Source organism: Phoca vitulina, unplaced genomic scaffold (genome assembly GCF_004348235.1).
Source record: "Phoca vitulina isolate PV1807 unplaced genomic scaffold, GSC_HSeal_1.0 scaffold25, whole genome shotgun sequence".
Lineage (NCBI taxonomy): Eukaryota > Metazoa > Chordata > Mammalia > Carnivora > Phocidae > Phoca > Phoca vitulina.
This window is the reverse complement of record NW_022589728.1, coordinates 6,474,814-6,499,068: the sequence shown is the minus strand read 5'-3', so window position 1 is coordinate 6,499,068 and position 24,255 is coordinate 6,474,814. Positions and strand designations below refer to the sequence as shown.

General features: G+C 38.0%; 1 protein-coding gene across 2 annotated transcripts in view; it reads left to right on the top strand.

Annotated features, from left to right (window-relative positions):
• Positions 1–24,255, top strand: part of OPRK1 (opioid receptor kappa 1) — a 126,377-nt gene that overhangs the window by 40,380 nt on the left and 61,742 nt on the right. The window contains exons 2-3 of one of the 2 annotated variants that reach the window (XM_032421723.1): positions 11,247–11,333; positions 12,833–12,984. The gene's annotated coding sequence lies outside the window, so the exon portion shown is untranslated. Of the gene's footprint in view, positions 1–11,087; positions 11,334–12,832; positions 12,985–24,255 lie in introns of those variants that run through there. The other variant, XM_032421724.1, reaches the window with a different exon arrangement.

Genomic DNA, 24,255 nt, shown 5'->3' with positions numbered 1-24,255 from the left:
TACACATTTTCATATTGTTGCAGGTTTAACTTTAGGGTAAACTCCTAAAAAGTAGGATTTACTGAGAAATAAAATGAATACATACGTAGTTTTCTTTGACATTGCCAGATTCTCCGCAAGGATTGTCAATTTGCATTCCCATCAGTAATGTGGGAGTGTCCTGTTTCCCAGTCTCACCAACTTAATGTGTTGTTACGCTTTTTAATTTTCGCCAAATTGTTAGGCAAGGAATGGCATCTCAGGGTACTTTTAATTTGCATTTTGTTAATAAGGAATGAGTGTGAACATATTATCATGTGTTTAGAACCTAAAAATTATGTTTTAATGACTGATTTATCTTTTGCCTATTTTCTTATTAAGTTTTGGCCTTTTTCCCACTCTAGTTTCAGAGTTTATTATATATTAGGGACATTATCCCTTTATTTGTGATATATGTTGCAAATATTTCCTTCAGTTTTTGAAGTTGTCTTTTGACTTTTTATGTTTTTGTAATTTGAAAATTAAAAAAAATTTAGGTAATCAAGTTTATCTGTATTTTCTTTTATTACAATTGGGTTTTGAATCATTGCTAGAAAGTCTTTCGTCAAACCAGGTTATAAAATCTTTATGGTTACTTCTAGTACTTGTGTGGTTTCATTTTTCATATTTAGATCTCTGACCCATCCAGAGTTTATTCTTGTGCATGTTGTATGTTATGGATATATTTTTCTTGACATTTTACATTGATCCACTTTGCATTCTTGGATAAATACCACTTAGTCATTGTTATTTTCCTGTTATAATGTGAGATTCTGTTTGCTAATACTTATATTTGTAAATGATATTTGTAATTTCCTTTTGTAGTGTATGCAATCTCTTTACCAGATTGGTAAAGGTGCGTGATCAAAGCCCTGATTGACACACCTTGGCGGCCAATCCACAGGGGTCCCGCACTCAGGATGCTCAAGATGGTTCTGCAAAAGAGTTTATAAAAACCCCTGGATGTGGGACACCTGGGTGGCTCAGTTGGTTAAGTGTCTGCCTTTAGCTCAGGTCATGATCCCAGGGTCCTGGAATCGAGTCCCACATCAGGCTCCTTGCTCAGCGGGGAGTCTGCTTCTCCCTCAGCCCCTCCACCTGCTTGTGCACTTGCTCGTGCTCTCTCTCTCTCTCTGACAAATAAATAAATAAATAAAATCTTTAAAAAGAAAAAAAAAAACAAAAACAAAACCCTGGATGTGAATGCCAAAAGGGCAACCCTCTCAGGTCCCCTTCTTCTTCAGGAGCTTTGTACTATCGCTCAATAAACTTTGCCTTGCTGCCCACCACTCTTCGTCCTATCTACCTTTTCATTCTTTGAAGTGGTGTGACCAAGAACCTCGGGCACTAAAGGAATAGAAATCCTGTAACACTTCCTTTTATTTATTTATTTTTTAAAAGGCTTTCAAAATCCTTTCATGTTCTGTAACTATCTTACATACAGTATTTACTGGGATCTTGATTTGTGAACCAAATAAAAAAATCTTTGTCTTCAGGCAGGTAAGTTAAGTCTTATTAACATCCACATTCACATGTTGATATTAAGCCTTATTAACATAACATATGATACATGTTTGGTCCTAGCTTTGTCATATATTTTATATTGTCATGTTAATGAGTATTATTAAACTTGCCATATTTCTTTAACTGCATTAGGGGTTTTCTTTGCTCCTTATTGAAAAATTTCTTTTGGTATTTATTTTATTTTATTATTTTTAAAAATTTTTTAAAATTTTATTTTATTATGTTATGTCACCATACATTACATCATTAGTTTTTTATGTAGTGTTCCATGATTCATTGTTTGCAGATAACACCCAGTGCTCCATTCAATACTTGCCCCCCTTAATACCCATCCCTGGGCTAACCCATCCCCCAAACCCCCTCCCCTCTAAAACCCTCAGTTTGTTTCTCAGAGTCCATAGTCTCTCATGGTTCATCTCCCCCTCCGATTTCCCCCCCTTCATTTTTCCCTTCCTAATATCTTCTATTTTTTTTTTTAACAAACAATGTATTATTTGTTTCAGAGGTACAGGTTTGTGTTTCATCAGTCTTACACAATTCACAGCACTCGCCATAGCACATACCCTCCCCAGTGTCTATCACCCAACCACCCAATCCCTCCCACACCCCCACCACTCCAGCAACCCTCAGTTTGTTTCCTGAGATTTAGAATTCCTTATATCAGTGAGATCATGTGATACTTGTCTTTCTCTGATTGACTTATTTCATTTAGCATAATACCCTCTAGTTCCATCCATGTCGTTGCAAATGGCAAGATTTCCTGTTTTTTGATGGCTGCATAATATTCCAGTGTGTGTGTGTGTGTGTGTGTGTGTGTGTGTGTGTGTATACCACATCTTCTTTATCCATTCATCTGTTGATGGACATCTTGGCTCTTTCCATAGTTTGGCTATTGTGGACATTGCTGCTATAAACATTGGGGCACATGTACCCCTTGGGATCACTACGTTTGTATCTTTGGGGTAAATACCCAGTAGTGCAGTTGCTGGGTCATATGGTAGCTCTATTTTCAACTTTTTGAGAAACCTCCATACTGTTTTCCAGAGTGGCTACACCAGTTTGCATTCCCACCAACACTGTAGGAGGGTTCCCCTTCCTCCATATCCTTGCCAACATCTGTCCTTTCCTGAATTGTTAATTTTAGCCATTCTGACTGGTGTGAGGTAGTATCTCACTGAGGTTTTGATTTGTATTTCCCTGATGCCAAGGGATGTTGAGCACTTTTTCATGTGTCTGTTGGCCATTTGGATGTCTTCTTTGCAGAAATGTCTGTTCATGTCTTCTGCCCATTTCTTGATTGGATTCTTTGTTCTTTGGGTGTTGAGTTTCATAAGTCTTTTTAGATTTTGGATACTAGCCCTTTATCTGAAATGCCATTTGCAAATATCTTCTCCTATTCGGTCGGTTGTCTTTTGGTTTTGTTGTGCAAAAAGCTTTTTATCTTGATGAAGTCCCAATAGTTCATTTTTTGCCCTTGCTTCCCTTGCCTTTGGCGATGTTTTTAGGAAGAAGTGGTCACGGCTGAGGTCGAAGAGGTTGCTACCTGTGTTCTCCTCTAGGATTTTGATGGATTCCTGTCTCACATTTAGGTCTTTCATCCATTTTGAGTCTATTTTTGTGTGTGGTGTAAGGAAATGGTCCAGTTTCATTCTTCTGCATGTGGCTGTCCAATTTTCCCAACACCATTTGTTGAAGAGACTGTCTTGTTTCCATTGGACATTCTTTCCTACTTTGTGGAAGATTAGTTGACCATAGAGTTGAGGGTCCATTTCTGGGCTCTCTATTCTCTTCCACTGATCTATGAGTCTGTTTTTGTGCCAGTCCCATACTGTCTTGATGATGACAGCTTTGTAATAGAGCTTGAAGTCCGAATTGTGATGCCACCAGCATTGCTTTTCTTTTTCAACATTCCTCTGGCTATTCGGGGTCTTTTCTGGTTCCATACAAATTTTAGGATTATTTGTTCCATTTCTTTGAAAAAAGTGGATGGTATTTTGATAGGGATTACATTAAATGTGTAGATTGCTCTAGGTAGCATGGACATCTTCACAATATTTGTTCTTCCAATCCATGAGCATGGAACATTTTTCCATTTCTTTGTGTCTTCCTCAATTTCTTTCATGAGTATTTTATAGTTTTCGGAGTACAGATTCTTGCCTCTTTGGCTAGATTTATTTCTAGGTATCTTATGGTTTTGGGTGCAATTGTAAATGTAAAACTCCTTAATTTCTCTTTCTTCTGTCTTGTTGTTGGTGTATAGGAATGCCACTGATTTCTGTGCATTGATTCTATATCCTGCCACTTTACTGAATTCCTGTATGAGTTCTAGCAGTTTTGGGGTGGAGTCTTTTGGGTTTTCCACATAAAGTATCATATCGTCTGCAAAGAATGAGAGTTTGACTTCTTTGCCAATTCGGATGCCTTTGATTTCTTTTTGTTGTCTGATTGCTGTGGCTAGGACTTCTAATACTATGTTGAATAGCAGTGGTGATAGTGGACATCCCTGCCATATTCCTGACCTTAGGGGGAAAGCTCTGTTTCTCCCCATTGAGAATGCTATTCACTGTTGGTTTTTCATGGATGTCTTTTATGATACTGAGGTATGTACCCTCTCTCCCTACACTCTGAAGAGTTTTAATCAAAAAAGGATGCTGTACTTTGTCAAATGCTTTTTCTGCATCTGTTGAGAGGAATATATGGTTCTTGTTCTTTCTTTTATTAATGCATTGTATCACATTGATTGATTTGCAGATGTTGAACCAAACTTGCAGCCCAGGAATAAATCCCACTTGGTTGTGGTGAATAATCCTTTTAATGTACTGTTGGATCCTATTGGCTAGTATTTTGGTGAGAATATTTGCATCAATGTTCATCAAGGATATTGGTCTGGAATTCTTCTGTAATGCTGGCCTCATAAATGAGATTGGAAGTTGTCCTTCCATTTCTATTTTTTGGAACAGTTTCAGAAGAATAGGTATTAATTCCTCTTTAAATGTTTGGTAGAATTCCCCTGGGAAGCCATCTGGCCCTGGGCTTTTGTTTGTTGGGAGATTTTTGATGACTGCTTCAATTTCCTTAGTGGTTATAGGTCTGTTCAGGTTTTCTATTTCTTCCTGGTTCAGTTTTGGTAGTTGATACATCTCTAGGAATGCATCCATTTCTTCCAGGTTATCTAATTTGCTGGCATAGAGTTGCTCATAATATGTTCTTATAATTGTTTGTATTTCTTTGCTGTTGGTTGTGATCTTGCCTCTTTCATTCACGATTTTGTTGATTTGGGTCATTTCTCTTTTCTTTTGGATAAGTCTGGCCAGGGGTTTATCAATCTTATTAATTCTTTCAAAGAACCAGCTCCTAGTTTCGTTGATCTGTTCTACTGTTTTTTTGGTTTCTATTTCATTGATTTCTGCTCTGATCTTTATTATTTCTCTTCTCCTGCTGGGTTTAGGCTTCATTTGCTGTTCTTTCTCCAGCTCCTTTAGGTGTAGGGTTAGGTTGTGTATTTGAGACCTTTCTTGTTTCTTGAGAAAGGATTGTATTGCTATATACTTTCCTCTTAGGACTGCCTTTGCTGCATCTCAAAGATTTTGAACAGTTGTGTTTTCATTTTCATTGGTTTCCATGAATTTTTTAAATTCTTCTTTAATTTCCTGGTTGACCCATTCATTCTTTAGTAGGATGCTCTTTAGCCTCCATGTATTTGAGTTCTTTCTGACTTTCCTCTTGTGAGTGAGTTCTTGTTTCAAAGCATTTGGGTCCGAAAATATACAGGGAATGATCCCAATCTTTTGGTACCAGTTGAGACCTGATTTATGACCTAGGATATGATCGATTCTGGAGAATGTTCCATGGGCACTAGAGAAGAATGTATATTCCGTTGCTTTGGGATGGAATGTTCTGAATATGTCTGTGAGGTCCATTTGGTCCAGTGTGTCATTTAAAGTCTTTATTTCCTTGCTGATCTTTTGCTTAGATGATCTGTCCATTTCAGTGAGGGGGGTGTTAAAGTCCCCCACTATTATTGTATTGTTGTCAATGTGTTTCTTTGCTTTTGTTATTAATTGTCTTATATAAGTGGCTGCTCCCATGTTAGGGGCATAGATATTTACAATTGTTAGATCTTCTTGCTGGATATACCCTTTAAGTATGATGTAGTGTCCTTTCTCATGTCTTATTATAGTCTTTGGTTTAAAATCTAATTTGTCTGATATAAGGATTGCCACCCCAGCTTTCTTTTGGTGTTCATTAGCATGGTAAATGGTTTTCCACCCCCTCACTTTCAATCTGGGGGTGTCTTTGGGTCTAAAATGAGTCTCTTGCAGACAGCATATAGATGTGTCTTGTTTTTTTATCCAATCTGATCGCCCGTGTCTTTTGATTGGGGCATTTAGCCCATTTACATTCAGGGTAACTATTGAAAGGTAGGAATTTAGTGCCATTGTATTGCCTGTAAGGTGACTGTTACTGTGTATTGTGTCTATTCCTTTCTCGTCCCTGTTACTTTTAAGCTCTTTCTTTGCTTAGAGGACCCCTTTCAATATTTCTTGTAGGGCTGGTTTGGTGTTTGCAAATTCTTTTAGTTTTTGTTTGTCCTGGAAGCTTGTTATCTCTCCTTCTATTTTCAATGACAGCCTAGCTGGATATAGTATCCTTTGCTGCATATTTTTCTCGCTTAGTGCTCTGAATATATCCTGCCAGTCCTTTCTGGCCTGCCAGGTCTCTGTGGATAGGTCTGCTGCCAATCTAATGTTTCTACCCTTGTAGGTTACAGACCTCTTGTCCCGAGCTGCTTTCAGGATTTCCTCTTTGTCTCTGAGACTTGTAAGTTTTACTATTAGATGTCAGGGTGTTGACCTATTTTTATTGATTTTGACGGGGGTTGTCTGTGCCTCCTGGATTTTGATGCCTGTTTCTTTCCCCAAATTAAGGAAATTCTCTGCTATAATTTGCTCCAATATACCTTCTGCCCCTCTCTCTCTTTCTTCTTCTCCTGGGATCCCAATTATTCTAATATTGTTTCATTTTATGGTATCACTTATCTCTCAAATTCTGCCCTCATTATCCAGTAGTTGTTTATGTCTTTTTTTCTCAGTCTTTAGTCTCCATCATTTTGTCTTCTCTATCACTAATTCTCTCTTCTGCCTCATTTATCCTAGCAGTTAGAACCTCCATTTTTGATTGCACCTCAATAATAACCTTTTTGATTTCGACTTGGTTAGATATTAGTTCTTTTATTTCTCCAGAAAGGGTTTCTCTAGTATCTTCCATGCTTTTTTCAAGCTCAGCTAGTATCTTTGTAGTCGTCATTTTGAATTCTAGTTCTGACATCTTACTAATGTCCGTATTCATTAGGTTCTTGGCAGTCAGTACTGCCTCTTGTTCTTTTTTTTTTTTTTTTTTTGAGGTGAGTTTTTCCATCTTGTCATTTTGTCCAGAGGAGAATAAATGAGTGAGAGAACAAAATGCTAACAGGGTAACAATGACCCTAGAAAAATATATACTAAACAAATCAGAAGAGACCCAAAACTGGGGGGAAAAGAAAGGGAAAGAAAGAAAAAAAAAAGAGTATGATCAAATATGATCAGGTTGGTGAATAGATCAGTGCCACACACTAGATTTTGGGCATATTTTTGTCTGTTAGAAGAAACTGCCTCCCAAAATTTTAAAGAAAGAAAAACTTATATATGTACAAAAATAAGGGTAAATATGATGAAGGGATGGAATATGAGTGTAAAGATGAAAATGATAAAAGACTTTATAAAAGGAATTGATAAGAAGTTGTTTGAAAAAAGAAAGAAGAGAAATTTTTTTTAAAAAAGGGAGAGAATGTGATCAGGCAGGAGACTAGAACAAAGCCATACACTAGAGATTTAGGGTATCTTTTGGTCTGTTAGAAGAAACTGTATCCCAATATTTTAAAGAGAGAAAAACTTATATTTTAAAAAAAAATAAGGTTAACTACAATGAAGGTATAGAATATGACTCTAAAATTGAAAAATAAAGATTTTTTAAAAAAGGGATTGATAAGATGTTGGTTGAAAAAGGGAGAAAGAAAAATTTAAAAAAATAGAAAAAGAAAAAAAAAATTAAAATATTAACTTTGAAAGACTAAAAAGTCATGGGAAAAAAACCATGAATTCTATGTGCTGTATTCCCCTAGTGCTGGAGTTCTGCCGTTCTCATTGATCGGTAACCTTGGTCTTGGCTGGCTGTTCTTGCTGATCTTCTGGGTGAGGGGCCTCTTGCAGTGACTCTCAGATGTCTTTGCCAGAGGCAGAATTGCACTGCCCTTGCCAGGAGCTGGGCTAAGTAATCTGCTCGGGTTTGCTCTCGGGAGCTTTTGTTCCCTGCAAGCTTTCCATTCAGCTTTGGAGGACAAGTATGAAAATGGTGGCCTCCCAATCTCTGGTCCCATAGGAGCCGAGAACTCGGGGCCCCACTCCTCAGTGAGCCCTCAGAGAAAAGCAGTCAATCACTCCCGTCTCCCCGGTCTCTGGCCACACTCCGTGCTCACCCGGCCTGTGACCAAGCGTTTCTATCTCTGGCACCCCACTCGGTGTGGAGTCTCCAAACCCAGCAGATTCCTGCAGTGCATACCTACGCCACTTCTCCAGGGGGAGGAATGGGAGTCTCCCCAGATCTGTCGCTTGTTGGGTCCCTGCTGGAAGAGCAGTGGCCTGACCATGCAGCTGATCACAGTTATTGCAGCTCCGAGCTGAGAACCTGCTCCTTGTCTCTGTCTTTGCAGCTGGCTTTCCTGCTCTGATACCTGGGAGCTCTGCCACACTCAGGCACCCCTGGTCTTTTTGTGACCCTGAGGGTCCTGAGACCACACTGTCCCACGAGGGTTCCACCCCCCGCTTAGCCACTGGAGCGACGTCCCTCAGCGGAGCCGACTTCTAAAAGTTCCGATTTTGTGCTCTGAGGCTCTATCACTTGCCAGAAGCGGCCGATGGAAGCCCCCTCCCCCACAGTCTATCTTCCCAAACATCGCCTCGGATTCACTTCTTTGCATGTCCTACCTTCCAGAAAGTGGTCGCTTTTCTGTTCAGAGAGTTGCTGCTATTCTTTTATTGGATCTCCTGTTGAGTTCGTAGGTGTTCAGAATGGTTTGATCCCTATCCAGCTAAATTCCTGGGACCAGACGAAATCCAGGTCTCCTATTCCTCTGCCATCTTGCTCCTCCTCCGGAGAATGTGATTCTTTACAGTGCATACATCATCTCTCCCAGATTTCTGTAGTGCCTGGTTGAGAAAGGAAGGTCAAGGGTCACGTTGTTCCTTATTTGTTATCTATCCTTTTCTCACCCTCAAACGTATATTGCCTTCTTGTTTGTCTCAATTTGTTTCCAAGAACTTGGCTTGGCTTTCTGTCGGCCTTGGGCACTCAGGTTGTCGTTCTTGGTAACGCAGGCAGCAACTGTCTGCTGGGGCACAAAAATATGGCCGGACAGACCTCTTTTGGTATTTAGAAGCATTTTAATTTTTGTTCTATCGAGTCTCTTGTCTATATTCTTTTTGATGTATTTAGTTCCCTGTTTTCTTATTTAACCTTTAATTATCTGGCTTGTTGATTTGTAATTATATATGTTAACTCCTAACTGTTGCCTCTGCAACAAGCGATGAGCTTATTCTTTCTTTTTTCACCTCTTGATTTTAGTTGAATTATTGCTACTCTGTAAGAGTGTATTAACATATAAAGCATAACCCATACTTCACAACTCATAGCATATTCTTCTATCCTTATCCCCACTTTGGTTCAGTTTTACATCTGCAATTAAATAATTAACTGCTCACCTCCAGTCTTTTGTTGAGGTTTGTCCAGCAATCCCTTGGTTGGGTGAAACATCCTCTATTACATTGCTCAAAAAGGGCTCTTGGGTACAGAATCCCCTATGTCATGTCCATTTAAAAATCTCTTTCTATAGCCTTGTTACTAGAAAGAGAGCTTGAATGTCAATTTTGAAAAGTCTGATACCAGTCTAATCCTCCTGCCCTTGTAACTTATTTCAGCTTTTTGTCTGAAGGCCCTGAGGGATTTTTCTTTTTAAGTTTGAGCATATTTCTAAGGTATGTCTTAGTGTTGACTGCTGCAAGTCCATTTTTCCTGCTACATAGTCAGCCCTTTCAATATGTGAAATGTTTTCTTCTATTTCTAGAAAGTTTGGGGGGTTATACTGTTATATGTTATATTTTAAAACATAATTTCTGTTCCGTTGTCTTGTTCATCTTCTGCAGGGACTCTAATTATGCATAAATTATGTCTTCAGTTTAAGCATTTTCTCTCAGACACATTTTACTTATTTTTTCTCATTTTCATTTTTTTGGAATATGTTCCTGCTTATTTTTAGTGCCCTATATTAAGTTTTCACCTAGAATTAATCATTTTTGGCCACCTCATCTGGCCCTCATAATTGATAGGATTTTACCATTTCCTTCTTTTTATGTTCTGCATTCAATTAACTCTCATTGCTTTTCTTTTTACATTTTTTTCCATTTTGATGCTTGCTTTTTTGAATTTCATATTCAAGATGTTTTCACATGCCCCAATTCTCATATGGGATTAATTAATTCAGTTTGGAGTGGTTAGTTATAGTTTTTTTCTGATACTGTTTGGAGAATGGACAGGTAATTTCCGCTGGATGAATTATTTTAAAATATGTTTCTCTGTTTTATTTTTAAAATCAGTTTGAATATATATGATGCTTACTTTCATCTCTACATTTCTGGTAAGGGGACTGGGTTGCTTAATGGTGGTTTAGAAGATTTTTAATTTAAAATTGTTCTCTTTTTGTCAGTGTAGCAAAGTATGGTTTCTTTATTTGATGGCTTTTGGGAAGATATGGTGGTGGAAGGAATTGTGTGTCTTTTACTAAAAATGTTTTTCCTTGAGGGATCCTACATTTCCTCTGGTGTTTAAATGTCTCATTACCACACTGTGTCCATAGGTGCTTCACCCTTCCTTTTTACATTCTTTCTAAACTTTTTCTCCCCCAAAGTGTTCCTTTTTCAAGAATTCTTTTTTTTAAAGATTTTATTTATTTATTTAATTGACAGAGAGAGTGAAACAGTGAGGGAGAGAACACAAACAGGGGGAGTGGGAGAGGGAGAAGCAGGCTTCCGCCGAGCAGGGAGCCTGATGCAGGGCTCTATCCCAGGACCCTGGGATCATGACCTGAGCCGAAGGCAGTCGCTTAACCAAATAGCCACCCAGACGCCCCAAGAATTCTTTATCAAGTCCTGTGTGCATGTTTTTTTTAAAGATTTATTATATATATATACATATATATATATATATATATATATATATATAGTCTATCTATCATCTATCTATCTATCTATCTATCATCTATCTATCATCTATCATCTATCTATCTATAGAAAGAGTGCAAGCTGGGGTGGGGGGGCAGAGGGAAAAGGAGAGAGAATCTCAAGCGGACTCCTTGCTGAGTATGGAGTCCAACGCAGGGCTGGATCTCAAGACTCTGAGACCATGACCTGAACCAAAATCAAGAGTCGGCCACTTAACCGACTCTGCCACCCAGGTGTCCCCTGTGTGCACAATCCCTTTTCCATGGTGGGTTCTAACCTATTAGAGTTCTTTTTCAGCACTTTCACAATGAGGGTTACCTCTGTCTGTCTGGTGGGGATTTGGGATCAATCTTAGGCTTGTCACTACCTTTCAGTCTTGTCTTTTTCTCACAGAGGTTCCCAGAATACCCTTGCTCTCTGAGTGTGGTAGGAGCAGTAGAGATAAACTACTGGATTTAATGTTGATTTCTCCGCTTTCAGGTAATTTGAAATTTGGATGTTCTTCTAGTTCAACTGAGGATGTAGGTTGTAGTTTTACTGGTGTTTCTTGTTGTCATTGTCATTATTGTTCTTCTGGCTATATTGGGATATTTTAATTTAAGAAGTGCCATTTCTTTGGCTACTATTTATTACCTTTCCTTTTTATTTTATTTTATTTTTTTTAAAGATTTTATTTATTTATTTGAGACAGAGAGAGAGAGCACATGAGAGGGGTGAGGGTCATAGGGAGAAGCAGGCTCCCTGCCGAGCAGGGAGCCCGATGCGGGACTCGATCCAGGGACTCCAGGATCATGACCTGAGCCGAAGGCAGTCGCTTAACCAACTGAGCCACCCAGGCGCCCTTACCTTTCCTTTTTAAATTAAAAAGTATTCATCAGCTCCTAGCTTATAGCATTCAGATATATAGGAATATAGCACCATTTTTTCTTTTCCCTATAAGAGTTTACATAGAGCCTAGAGCCAGGGTTGGCAAGCTTTTTCTATAAAGAACCATATAATAAATAGTCTTCACTTCACAGGTCATATGGCCTTCATAACAATTATTCAAACCCCACAGTGTGGTGTGAAAGCAGCCATAGGGTAACATCCTCAGCTGACCTGCAGACATGTAATGGTAGATGGTTTCCACCAACCTGCAGGTGCATGATGTGTTATACTAAACAATTTTTGTATTAAGTTACTTAGTTTGGGGGTGATTCATTTATAGCAATAGATGACTGATATAGCCCATTAGAATAGATATATTCATAATATATTTATATTTACACAGTAGACCCTTGAGCAACATGGGTTTGAACTGTGTGGGTCCACTTATATATGGATTTTTTTAAAATAAATACAACACTGTAAATGTATTTTCTTTTCCTTATGATTTTCTTAATAACATCTTCTTTTCTCTAGTTATTGTAAAAATGCAGTGTATATTACATATAACATACAAACTGTGTTAATTGACTGTTTATGTTATCAGTAAAGCTTCCAATCAGCACTAGGCTATTAATAGCTAAGTTTTGGGAGAATCAAAAGTTATACACAGATTTTCAACTATGCCGGGAGTTGATGCCCCTAACTCCTGCTTTGTTTAAGGGTAAACTGTATACAACACACCAGGGTTGGTGCTAGGAGAGGGAATGCCATTTACTCATTTTTTTTATTGATTAATTCATTCATTTCTTGTTAGAGCTTTTTGTATATTGAGGATTGGCTTTGCATTTTTTTACTAATAGTAAACAATCTCAAAAGATACAGATTTCATATGTCAAAAAAGTTTCCATTTATTTTTAAGTTGAATAATGTATTATTCCAAAAAAATATTTACACAAAATTTAGTTATTTCCATGGTCATACTCATTTTGCATGACTTTCTGAAATGATCACAGAAATTTCAGTATTGGAAGGGAACTGGAGGGATGTTCTAGGTCAGTAATGATGAATGTTTTCTTAGTTCTTTTGACAATTTAATGAATTTCTCTTTCCAGAAAGAAAATACAGAAATTATTTTGCACACATCTAAGTGGGAGGAGGGGTTTGTGGAGCCCCTGAAGCTCATGTGTGCACCATGGGTTCAAACACTTTGGTGCAATGACTAGCAACACAGAGCCCCTTTTTACAGATGGAACCAACATTTGTGGTAAGTAAGAGGAGTACATGGCTGTCCAAACGAGCAAAAAACCCATAATAGGTGATGGATTTGAACTAAGTAGATTATTGGTTTTGATCATTTGGGCTAACCTCTTTTTTTTTCTTTTATACATATATATATTTATTATTATTATGTTATGTTTAACCTCTTCTTTTAGTCTGAACTAAACATAATTTCTTCAACTCTCTGCTGTACTTCGGTGGCATAGATAAAGTTAGAGAGCTACTTTAAGGTTCATTTAATTCCCTCGGCAAAGAGCCAGCTCATAAAGTCGAGTGGTTCTTCACTCTCTTCAGAACACTTTCTCTGGCTTACATTTTTCTTTCTGACAATTTCCTGGGCAGTAACTTCATGAACACATAGAGCACTACAAACGTGAATGTGGGTGAGAATCTATGCATGAAAATCCCAAATGACCCAAAACATTGTTTGTAGTCAGAGGAACAAATTCAAGAGGACTTGGCACCAGCCAGACATATTTTATCAGATTTTGTTTTCATAGTCAAACCTGACATAATAAAATATCAAAGATTTGTTATTTGAATAAAACATTTTACTTCATGATCTTTGTTAATATTGCCTTGAATAACTTTTATGTTTTATTTCATATTTTTGATATATTATGGAAAGGGGAATAACATGTAAAAATAGAGATTTTCTTCTTGGAGGAAAAAAAGGAAATCTGTGGATAATCATTTCCCAGGGCCACAGCAGTGTTTCACAGATTTAATGCAATTGTTCTCAACATTAGACTCACCTGGGAATGTTTAGCAATATGTTCATACTCAGCCCCACACAGACTCAGCTCTTACTAGGTATGAGACATTATGCTAAACTCAAAGATAGAGGAACAAGACCTAGACACTCTTTTCAGAACATCGTTCTAGGTCAGAGGCGATAAAATTGGCACCACTTTGCCCTGAAGATGTCCATTATGTTAGCCCGTACAGAGTTAGACTCCCAAATTTTAAATTAGTGGCAAATTCATTTCATATTAAGCTATAGTTTTCAGCTTTAAAAAATCAGAATATGTAGCAAAATTAAGCCCATGTTACACATGACAACTATCAACTGGGTAGTGCTGCTCTTTTAGAAGGTATGAACCCTCACCTAATTCTGCCTGATCCACACATTCATGCTGCTTGTGGGACCTTGAAAACACTTGAATCTGAGACATGTGGCCAAATCGAAATAGAAAAAAATGTAGACCCATTGATAATTACATTGTATGAGAAAGGCTGTAATAGATGCATTTATATGAAGCCATGGATATGGTGTGTGTGTGTGGGGGGTGTTTTGGAGGAGTATTTCTGGAAATATTATATTGACATCTTATGTTAAGTTGCATTTGTTTGTGAGATTGATTTCCTGGTTGTCTAACAATGTCTTAAGAAGAAAACTTCACAGCAAACTGTGAACTCCACCAAACATAATTTAGGCACCTGCTCCTTTATGTTGCCAATCTATAATTCCATTCATTGTCTCCTGAGTACGTACAATGCACCATCCACTCATTTACGCACTAGATTTTGAGGTCATCCTGGGGATTGGCTTCAGTGCCATTCTCCTCTCTGCCCAAGTACCTCTCCAGTTCGCACATCCATGGTCTTACTCGGGTAGGATCACTTTTTAAGTGGTGGTAATGATTTTACCTCTTGTTACCATCTCAGAGGTCTATGAATTTTTACTAGGGGGCACTTCAGGTCTGAAATACCTATACAACTGAAAAGATTAGAGTCCTAACAGTAAAATGCTCTTCGTTATGACAAGCCAATATTTGGAAGCAGGTGTCCATCGAATTATGTCATATAGACTTGGATGTTCATCTTACTTTTGAGATAAGCCTTGACTGAGTACTCAGAAAGCATGATAGATGAACTGAGGGAGAGAGAAAGGAAAGCAAAAGGATAACTAGACTATACAGTGGTCTAGGATGCTCTGGGCTACCCTGGGACAAGGGGACAGCAAGACGCATGTGACTGTGCAGCTGTGATCACGAGGAAAGGACATGTGGGAAGAAGGAATTCACAATTTAGACTGGAACTTCACCTGTGTCTGACCTTGTTCTGTTGTACTTGGCATTTAACAAAAGTGATCATCTGCACATTTGAGAAATACAGTGGCAAATAAGATGTTTGCTTGCCAATGAGCTCCATGTATGTTTGTGTCCTCAAAAAAACTCAAGTAGTTAACTCTGAGGTTTCAATCCAGAAGAACCATTTAAATGATATGATATTCATGACTACAGAATGGGATATTGATGCTTAATATGAAATATAAAAGGCCCCAGGAAAATAAAAGCCAAAGCATTTTCTTATTTTCCTTTGATACCAACCAGATTAATGTAAGCAAAATAAGTGAATAATGGAAATAATGAATTATATTGTTTAAATTTATTTCCATTAAAGAAAAATGCATTCCCTCAGAAACCTGAGTGCTCTAGATAGATTGTCCATATTGGTAAAAATCATTACATTATTGATTGATCTTTCATTTCCTCATACCTGGTTGAAAAAAGGCATGTCACAAACAGCCGCATATTTAGTCCTGCTTCCCTTTTCTTTGTGATTTATTATTTCTCTGCAATTAGTCTATTTTATACCACCATTAAAAGAAAAAAATTACAAAGAAAGGACAGTACTTAATTTCCTGCATAAGCAGGTGGTGTTGACTGCCAAAGATGAAGGGCCCCACAAGAATCAGCTTTAGACTTGAAATTTAATATCTCTATCAACTTATTAGTTACCTTGAAAAAGTAGTATATTGCCTCCTAATTTCAAAATTGCAATTACAAAGGATAATCGATTAGCAATGGAACAACTGAGCTGAGAGCAGTTAAAATGCAAAAAGGGCAAGAATTTGTAGGTATATCCAGAGGGAAAGAAAGTCTATACAGCACAAAAAGGTGAAAATTAATTCTAGATCTCCCCTGCTTAGAAAATTAAAGAAAAAATATGAATTTACAGCTTTATTCATTGTAATGTCTCCAAATAATGATAAATAAATGTAATTTTTCAATAAGACAGGGGAGACAAAACATCCTGAGATGCATTTCTTTCCACTGTCCCTAATCTACCTGATGATTAATTGGGATGTTTCCATCTTAAAAAGTAATTACTCTCAGGGTGTCTGGCTGACACAGTCAGTAGAGCATGTGGCTCTTGATCCCAGGGTTGTGAGTTTGAACCCCATGTGGGGCATAGAGCTTACTTAAAAAAAGAAAAAAGAATAGAGGATCCTTTAAAAAAAAAAAAAGAGGTAATTACACTCTCTTTTGTTATGACAATTCCTGTGCCAGAGATATGTAATTAAAAGCTTAAGAAGATATGGCTGAAAAGTAAATGATCATCAAACCCCCCAAAACACACCCACACACGCTCGGGATGGGGGGAGAAGAGAGGAAGAGAGAGAGAGAATTCATGGCAACTGCCTTAGCTTGGGTTACCTCCCCAAAACAAAGCCTAGGACAAGGGCTTGTATCTTTGGAAACTTGGAAACAGTGCCTGAGGTGTAGATTTGTGCTGAGCGGGTTTTCCAAATCAACATGTACGAGGAAGTGGGAGAAGTGGGTTTGGACAAATGGAAAAGTTGGACTGTGATGTCCTGCCTACAGAGGCCTCAGCCAATCCCACAGAGGGCTCTGAATCTGAGATGGCCTTGCAGAGTTGTTCCAAACCAGGCAAGGGGTCTAAGCTTTTGTACTCCAATACTGCCCAGGCCTTGGATGTTAACTCACCCCAGGAAAGTAGGAGAGCCTTGAGTAATGCAGCTCTTTCAGTGAAAAGCAATTCTCAGAGAGTTACCAACAAACAATACTTCCAAGACCTGTGACTTCAGTGCCTTTGACCTCACAGGAGGGCTGGGCGGAGCACCAGAGCAGCCCGTGCAGCTTGCCTGAAGGTAGACTGTTTTGGAAAGTGATCACAAGGAGGAAGATGGGGGGCTGTGAAGAATAAAATGGAGAGGAGGCATTAGTTCATTATTGAGCTAGCTGGTCACAGTTGTGGACAACTGGGGCTCCTGCTGAGAACACTCCAAAGAACTTCAGGGAATGCACAGAAACATCCATCTGAGACATAGAAAATGGGAACTTTTATTGATTGGCTTCATTCCCCAGTGGGCAAGGGTTGCTCCAGGGCTGTTAACTGTTTCACGCTTCTAGGTTTGTGCTTGTGCCAGAATAGCAGAGCAGTCTCCTACAGGAATCCCACATAATGCTAGCTAAAACATTATGGCAGAAGGCAAGAACCATGTGGTGTAATTGAGGTAAGGTGCCCTCAGGCTACACCTGGCGGTGACTGGTTGCCAGGGCAAGGGCCAGAGCAAAAGGGTGGGCTGAGATGGTATCCAATAGAGAGTAAATCATAGTAGCTTTGCCTTTTCCATTCTTAATAGCTACCTGACATAGGATCTTCAGTTTTTCTTGCTTATTTGGCAAACTCATAACTGGGAATCAATATTTATTGGCTTTATGTCCAGTTGCATTTTGCCACATATATTACCACCAGGAATAATCTGCCATATTTGGACAAGCGTGATGAAAATCTTTAGAACTATGCTGAACTACAATCTAAGAGCTTTAACCTTTTTTTCTCTTTAGATCAAGGCAAAAAACATTAAGCTTTTTATATTGCTTTTTATAATAATTAGTTTGGTAGTACGGGTTTCCTTATTCATTCAGCAGCCTCAAGGAAGTATGCAATATCCATACATGAATTTTTCAAGTAATTTCTAGAATCCTAGAAAGGGATGTCATATTAGAGAAAATCCAATGAAATTCACCTTGTTTACAGTAGAGTGAACTAATGCCAAAACAGAATAAGTCACCTTGATGATGGCACACTATTCATTAGCGAATGGACTGAGTAGAACCCAAGTTCATGACTGAGTCCAGTACCTCTTCCATCCAATACTTCATTTCCTCTCAACTACATGTTTCCCACATTTTTACTCCTAACCATGACTAAGCACATTACTTGGTACCTACACTTTTTAAGCAGAATACTCTGAACATTATCTATTATGTAAAATGTTAATTTCATTGCAAAATGGTGGATTAAGTATAAGATCCTCTTTTCTCTCTAAACCAAATCAGAGAAAGGATGTTTGTTTTGTAGAAAGTAAATACAAAGCTTTGCTCAGAAACAGGAGTTTTTATCTGAAAGACAGGAGACTTTCATCTCTAAAAGACCAGCTTGGGTAGGGTTGGGCCGCAGAAGGAGACAGGAGCCAAGGATGTGTAAGAGAGCAGAGTATAGCCACAAGTGTGGGAATGCCATCAGGGGAGGGTCAGATCCGGGGAGCCATAGAACAGAGAGTGGAGGAGGGCCAACGACACTCTGAAGCAGGTGATTAGTTGGAGCCAGAGCAGGTGGATTATGCCCACTGCCCACTCACTCAGCCCAGCTTCCCAATTGGCTGCAACAGAACTGTTGCCTCCAGGAAGCAGAGCTCAGGGCAGAGGGACACGGCAGTGCCTTGGGCCAGAATAAACCTGCCAGCAGGCAAAAAGAGCTGACAGAATAACTTGCCTGTTTTGCCCATAGGTCTAGATTGAAAAATACTTTTTTCTCTGGAGAATTTGTAAACCTGAAAATGCCCTTATATATTTTTGGAATTTAAATTATGTTACCTTTGTGGTTCAGACAATTCTAAGCTAAGGATTAAATTAAAACATGCTTAGAATGATAGTATCCTGGATACTTGTAGAAGAAAACAATTGCATAGTGTAAGTATTCTCCATTCAGCCTCCTTCAGGATTCCCCTCAGTTAAGTTCTGTTGGGTCCCCACAGTAAAAATTACAGGACACTGCAGCAGAGACAACAGTGGTAAAGGAAGACTCTAAGAAGCACAGACATTGGGATTATTAGCTAGAGAGCACTAAAAAAAGGTGCACTAAAATTGCTTAATGAAATGAAGGAGGAAATACAAATATCAACAAGAAAAGATATCATCAAATAAGAAAAGGCAGGGGCGCCTGGGTGGCACAGTTGAGCGTCCATCTCTTGGTTTCGGCTCAGGTCATGATCTCATGGCCTTGAGATTGAGTCCTGCATTGGTCTCTGAGCTCAGCAGGGAGTCTGCTTGAGATTCTCTCCCCCTTTACCTCTGCCCTTCCCACTCATGCTCTCTCTCTCTAAAATAAATAAATAAAATCTTAAAAAAATAAGAAAGGGCAGATTTGAAAAGTGATTGAATAAAAACATTACAACTGAAAAATAATCCTTGAAATTAAATAGTCTCCTGTTCAAACAGCAGATTAGATATAATTTAGAGGGAATTAGCAAACTATGAAAGTGGTTTGAAAGTACTTATAGGAAGAAAGTACTTATAATAAGAGATGAAGAAAATATGTCTGAGAAGTTATGATATAGAACAGGAAAAGATGTCCTAATAGACCCTCAACTTTCCAGGAGGAAAAAAATAGAGAAAGTGAAGAAGGAACATTTATGGCTGAGAAGTTTAAAAAATTGATGGAAGGACCACAGACTTATAATCAAGTGGAACATGGAATATTTTCAGCAAGGTAAATTGTTTTTTTCTCAAATAAAAGCCTCAGATAGTTGTTACAGAGCTGGAAGAGGAAAGACAAAGATCTTACAAGTTGGTGAAGAGGAAAGACCGATTTCAAGAGAGGAATGATGTTTAGACCAAGATGATGGAGCCAGGAACAAGAGTAATCATATCTACAAGGGGCTCAGGGAAGATAACTATCACTCTATAATTATGTGGTCAGCCTAACTTTTGTTGCAGAATTAGCACAAAATAAAGACATTTTCAAACAAACAAAAATTGAAGGCATTCACAACCACCAGCCTCAGTGGAAGAACTTTTGAAGGAATTTGAGGAAGAAAAACAATGGTCCACAATATAAGGTCTGCGGTACGAAAAGATTCCTTCCACTGTAGAGAATATAGTCAATAATTCTGTATGGTGACAGATGGTAACTAGACTTAGCAAGGGGGTTATTTCATAATGTATAAAATATCAAATCACTGTGATATACACCCAAAACTAATAGGATATTTTATGCCAGTTATACTTCAATTAAAAACAAGATCCTTTGAAACCAATAAATGGTTAAAAAGAAAGTAATGATGTTTATTTGGGGCAATTAGAATACAACTAAAATGCTGACAGTAATATTACATAAGTTACAGTGGAGTCGTATTGAATGTGCTCTAGTTTGTTTCCATATCTTATCTGAGAGAAAGAGGTCGATTTACTATAGAATTTAAATATGCATGTGTGCTAGACACCCCCCATTTACCACTCAGCCCTCTCTCCATCATCCTGCTCTGTGCCTGGGAAGGGGACCCTTGTGGACTATTTCATGGGCCCCCTTGCCCTTTAGATTTCAGTTGGTTTGGAGGTGACAGAAGAGTGAAGTGGAGATATTTGTTTGCCTGGCTCCCTCCCAACTGGGTCACAGGTGGGCTGCATCCCTTTTCCAAAGACAGAGTGTTGGACAGGCCTCTTTTAAAGCTCTTACAGCTGCATCTACTCTTCCTCCCCTACCCTTTGAAGCTTCCATGTGCTAATGATCACTTATTGTTCCTCACAAAACCCTGCTATACCCTACTATACTTCAGGAAAAATCCATTTATTAAAATATTCTCATTTAAGTGTTTAGTTAACACTTACATAGCACCCTGACTTACATAGCATGCTGACTTACATAGCATGCTAACATTATATGGACAACTGCTGAATAAGAAAACTGTATAACTTGTGAAAGAGTAGAGGTTGAAAAATAAAATTTTTAGTAACCAAGTCAATCTAAAATAAGAAACAAAACAGAAGAAAATATTTTAAAATCTGGAAATATAGAAAGACAAAATGATAACACTAAATTCAAATATATCAATAATCACAAAAATATAAATGGACTAACTTCAACAATGAGAACATACAGAATGTCATATTGGGTAGAAAAACAAAATACAACTTGATATATTCTTACAGGGCATACACCTATAACTTCACAAAAAATGAGAAAGCTGGCATTGTTATATTAATAAAAGACAAACTAGGCTTTTGGTCAAAAAATATCATTAAGGATACAAAGGATTCAATAAACAATGATAAGTAAAGGATCAAATACATGGAACATAAAAAACAATTCTGAACTTGAATGAATATTACCTCAAAAGACCTAAACTGAAAATGAATAGAGGGGCACCTGGGTGGCTCAGTTGGTTAAGCATCTGCCTTCAGCTCAGGTCATGATCTCAGGGTCCTGAGATCAAGCCCTAAGTCAGGCTCCCTGCTCAGTGGGGAGCCTGCTTCTCCCTCTCCCCCCCACCACTGCTTGTGCTCTCTCTCTCTCTCTCAAATAAATGAGTAAAGTCTTAAAAAAAAAAAAAAAAGAAAATGAATTGAAGCTAAGGAGAAACTGACAAATTGAACATGCCTCTTTCAGTAATTGATAGATAAGGTAAGCAAAAATAATTAGTAATAGTATTGATGATGTGAAAAACACAGTGAGTTTAATATAATGGGTGCATGTAGAATCCTATATTCACTTGTTAGGAATACATATTTTATAGAACACCTGGGTTATTCATATAAAATGGACTGTGTACTAAACCTTAAAAAAACTGTCAGCAAATTTCAAAGTCTTGATATTAGAGAGACCACATTCTGAAATCAAAGTTGATTAAGTTGGAAATCAATTATAAACATATAACTAGGTTGCTAGCCATAAAAAAGTAGGTAAAATCAGATTTACATCCTGTCCTAAACAACTATAACACCTGGAAAAATATATATATATATTTAAATATTTTATTTATTTATGTGAGAGAGAGAAACATGAGAGGGGGAGGGTCAGAGGGAGAAGCAGACTCCCTGCTGAGCAGGGAGCCCAATGTGGGACTCAATCCTGGGACTCGAGGATCATGACCTGAGCTGAAGGCAGTCTCTGAACCGTCTGAGCCACCCAGGCACCCAGGAAAAATATATTTTAAAAACAACCACTTTCAGGCACTGGAAAGCAACCAATTCAGGCTTGTAATGCTGGAAACACAGAGTTACACAGGATGAACCATAATTCACCCAGGCTTGCATCCTGGGGACATACTTCCAGGCCATGATTCATGGAAAATGAGCCCAAGAAAGAAGCAGTGGTTTTGCTGGTGGAAGGAACAAAGAGTTCAAAGTACTAAGGTGACTGAGATTTGGGGGACAGATTGACAGAGGGTGGGCCACAGAGAAGGAGCTGCAAAATATGAGTGGAAACTCATCTTAGGTCCTTGGATGATTATAGCTATGTGAGAACATAGGAGAAAGCATCCGCTGGGAGGCCAAGAACTAAGTGAAAGTTCTGAAGAGGATACATTTCTGGGAAGACATTAGAATTCAAGCTTTGAGTGGAGAGATTTGGAAGGAAGTATATCCCAGACCTTCAGAAAACCCAAAAAGACCACACCTCGTGAGAAAGGATAACACACTAGGAGTAAGGGCTATGCCTTAGGAATAAACACGGAACTACATTTAAATTCTTCTTTTAAATTTGAGTATAGTTGATACAATGTTACATTAGCTTCAGTCACTTAATGATTTGACAAGTTTATACATTATGCTATGTTCACCACCAGTGTAGGTACCATCTGTCCCATTACATTGCTATTATGATATCACTGACTGTATTCCTTATCCTGTGCCTTTTATTCCCATGACTTCTATGACTGTAGGCCTGTATCTCCCATTTCCCTTCACCCTTTTTGCCTCACCCCCTCCCCTCTGGCAAGCATCAGTTTGTGTTCTGTATTTATAGTTCTCATTCTGCTTTTTCTTTGTTTATTCTTTTTTTTTAAGATTCCATTTATAAGTGGAATCATATGGGATTTGTCTTCTCAGCCTAACCTATTTCACTTAAGTATAATGCCCTGATCATAAAGCACTGGGCTGGAGAAAAGAGTGGAAAAACTCAGTGAGACCTTCAACACAAAACGATATTTGAAGTGTCTTAGACTGACAGGATATAGATAATCTACCAGCAATTTATCTACCTGTCAGAACAAAACCCAGACTCCTTAGAAGGGGATAGCATAATCCCCAGCTTTTATAATGTTCATCTACAATGTCCAGCATTCAATTACTAGATACTTAGATACTTAAATAAGCAGGAAAAGGAATCAATAATCAAAAGATAATTTTTTCAGTAAGGACACCAAAATGATGTAGATTTTTGAAATAATAGATGAGGCTCCAATATAAATATTATTACTATGTTAAAGAAAAAAGATAAAAAAAACTGGACCAAAAATGGTTGAAAAAGGAGTATTTCAACAAAGAATTGGAATTTATAAATAAATCAAATGAGCATTACAGAACTAAAAATATAATATCCTAATTAGAACTCATTCAATAGGCTTAACAGCAGACTGGATGCAGCAGAAGATAGCATCAGTAAACAGGAAGGCAGGCTTATTGAATATATCCAAAAGTAAGCAAAAAGAGAAAGCAAACAAACAAACAAAAAAACCAGGACAGAGTATGCAAAAGATACAGTGAGGTATGATCTAAAGATGTAACATATGTGTAATTGGAGTCCTAGAAGGAGAGGCAGGAAAAATGGAGGAGAAAATTTGAAGAAATAATGGTTGGAAAATTTCTAAAATCTCATAAAAAGTCCAGAGAACACAGAAAGTCCTGAAAATAGGACAGGAAGAAGAGTGTAAGCAGCAAGTTTCTAGTGTAGTTTTTCATGTGACAAATGCTCAATGTCCTTCAATTAGTGCTCTGCAATGCACCCATACAAAGGAGCTCAGACATGGAATATCTGTCCCAAAATGTTCTCCATGAATCCCCCAACCAAAAGGATTTTATGTTGAATTTTTCCTATAAGCCAATCCAGCTCCTGCCAGAGTGACACAAGCTCTATCTATGCTTTCTCTTTTATCTAATCCTATGGCTCTGCATTACCATTTAAATGTCAATGACTTCTAGGTGTATCTCTCTAATTGTACTCCCTTCAGTGATTAATAGAATTGTTTACAACTGAACAAAATACTTTCATTTGGATGCTGAAGAATGATCCATAATTAGCATGTCCAAAGCATCATTAATGACAGTTCAACTCTGAAACTCCCCCTTTGTAAACTGGCACAGTTACTCAAAACAAAAATCTAGAAACTACCCTTAATTTCTTTCTTTACTTCATCCCCTACGTTCATTCCATTAGCATTTTTTGTTAAGTTCTACATAATCTTCAAATTCATTCATTTCTGTCTATTTCCACCACTAGCCCATAG